Source organism: Octopus bimaculoides, chromosome 12 (genome assembly GCF_001194135.2).
Source record: "Octopus bimaculoides isolate UCB-OBI-ISO-001 chromosome 12, ASM119413v2, whole genome shotgun sequence".
NCBI classification, from domain to species: domain Eukaryota; kingdom Metazoa; phylum Mollusca; class Cephalopoda; order Octopoda; family Octopodidae; genus Octopus; species Octopus bimaculoides.
Window position 1 is genome coordinate 39,705,126 of NC_068992.1, and position 3,150 is coordinate 39,708,275.

The window sequence follows — 3,150 nt, forward strand, 5'->3', positions numbered from 1 at the left end:
GGGGAGATGAATAAAAAAAGAGACAGAAGAATGAAGAAAGGGAATAAATATCAAAGACAAACCAAACACGTAGAGAGACCATCATTGAATAAAGAAGAAAATAAATAGATAAATAAATACACAGCAACACACACACGCACAAAAAAAAAAAAACGGAACGACAGCTTTTGCAACCACAACAAGAACCACTGCAGATGAATGGTACAAATGAAGATAAGAAGCGAAAAATAACAACAGCCGCATCGACAGCAGCAACAGCAGCAGGAATTGTGGCAGCGGCAGCAGTAGTAGTAGAGCTAGAAGCAGCAGCAGGAGCAGTAGTTGCTGTTATTGCGCTATAATAGCGGCGGGGACAACGATATCGGCAGCAACATCGGGTAGGAGAATAACATCCGGAACACCGCCGCGGCCACCACAAGCAGTAGCAGTAACAGCAACAATAATTACTACTACTACTACTACTACTACTACTACTACTACTACTACTACTACTACTACTACTACTACTACCGCTGCTGCTGCTGCTGCTGCGATAATCACTCGGCACGGAGAGTAGCGAAGCAACTATAAACAAAAGGAAGGTAAAGAGAAAGAAAAAAATATTTGAAAAGAAGGAGAAAAAAAAGATGCAGGAACCATAGCAACAAAAGTAACATCAGTAAACAACAAGAACAAGAAGAACAACAACAACAATAACAGCATCAGTGACAACAACAACAACAACCAAGAGGAAGATTAGAACAACAATATAAAAGATTTAAAAAAACCAACAATTGTAGATATATACATGCTTAAGACATATTGTAAGTAGAATATATATACAATATAATATATTTATATGTAAATATAAAATATATATATATATAAAATATAATAGATATATACATCCATATATATATATATATATATATATATATATATATATATATATATGTATATGTATGTATATATATATATATATATATGCATACATATATACGCTCACATGTTATGAACATGATCCGCGTTAAAATGTGAGGAGAAATATTCAGAATTAAATTGATATAAGGCTTCTAAGTTTGGCAAAGAACCCTGGATCGAATGTACCTACCAATACAGGATATGTACGTATTTTGCTGATGTCTTCCACCACCAAAACCTGCCGCCACAACCACCACCGCCGGCACCACTATCACCATCACCACAACCATCATCATCATCATCATCATCATCATAATCACCAAATTATAACATATTGATTGTTGCTTATAATTGCTTTCTAATTAAGAAAGACTTTGGAAGTATAAATTATCTGGAATAATACAGATCGGTTCCAGGTGTGCTAACCGGCGTAAAGAACCAAAAGCTGTTGGTTCGTGAAATGTTCGGCAGAGGTGTTAGCTGTCAAGTGACACGGATCTAATATTAATGTGTCTTTTCTCACAAAACAAAGAAAAAAAAAACAAACAAACAGGATTGAACAATTCTCAACGTGTCAAAGTCCTTTTATCAAATCTTTTCATTGAAACCATAACGGATATTAAAAATCTTGCTTCGGAATTTTAAATTTAATCATATCAAAGAGACAACTCTCTTTCACAAAAACACACGCATAATCTATCTATCTATCTATCTATCTATCTATCTATCTATCTATCTATCTATCTATCTATCTATCTATCTATCTTTCTTTGTTTCTTTTAATATATATATAAATTTTATTTCGTTTCACTCAAAAAATTTTAACCGACAAATTGTAAAGTATATATACAATATATATATATATATATATAAAATTGTTAATTATTAATTCTATTATTAATTGACGATTCCCTGCCCTTATTCTTGTATATATATATATATATATATATACTATACATACGTACATTTATATGTATATGCACACACTCAAATATACATTTGTATATGTTTATATATAAAAAATTATGTTTATCGAATCTTAGTTGTATTGTTGAAGCGTATGTTTCTTCGCGGGAAAACGTAAGCACACCGCTTTTATACATCGCATATTTACAGTATTCACACACACACACACACATGTACATACATGAATGTAGATGCACGTACGTACACACACAAGGAACAACACTAAAACTGTGTTCATTTCACGAGGATATTCGCGAAAGAGGTTAACATAAGGATATAATAATAATAATAATAATAATAATAATAATAATAATAATAATATAAATACTCTTGTTATACTTATATCGCACTCCTCTACTTTTACCAAGGACCAAAGATACTACCTCCTCCACCTTCACCATCCCCCACTGCAACCACTACCACAACCGCCACCACCATCGCCACCACCGTCGCCACCACCGTCGCCACCACCGTCACCACCGCCATCACCATCCACCCCACCACCATTACATTGTATAATTAGTGTTGTTTCTATCACTTCCTCTTCAACAATCAACAATATTTTTATGCACTTCAACAATCAACAATATTTTCATGCAATCAGACAATTAACACACTATACAGGATGATCAGATCTGGAACGTGTTGCTCATTGGTTTGCTTGATGATCAAGGTTAACCAGGGGCTAAAACAACAACAACAACAACAACAACAACAACAACAACAGTAACAACAACTACAATAACAATAACTATTTAATATCATACACACGTGATTGAACTATCGCGTAGCCATTCGAAAACAACGAATATTTATTTAAATCGAAAGTAAAACACATCAGAATCTGTGCAATCAACACCCACCCACACAAACACAGCATGCGCATATTTCGTCGGAAAAAAACGCCGAAGCTTATATGTGATCGTTCAATTTACTAGAGATAACAGCCGAAACTCTCTATTACATCTCAGTTTTTTTTTTTCTTTGTTGAATGACAAACGGTAAAAACATATTAGATAAAGAGATGATTTACAGCTGATTAGAACAAAAATAAAAATAATAAATATAGATAAAAAAAATAACAGTAGAAATAAAAGAAAAGAAGGAAAGAAACAATAAACTGAATGGCCGTGATTAGTACGGATTTGACCATCGGTCTGTCAGATCAGGGATGACTTGAAAGCGAATACAACAGCAACACTTCCAAACCTAAATCATTCATGCGTATACATACATAAGTACACACACATACACACAGACGCGCACACACACACACACACACAC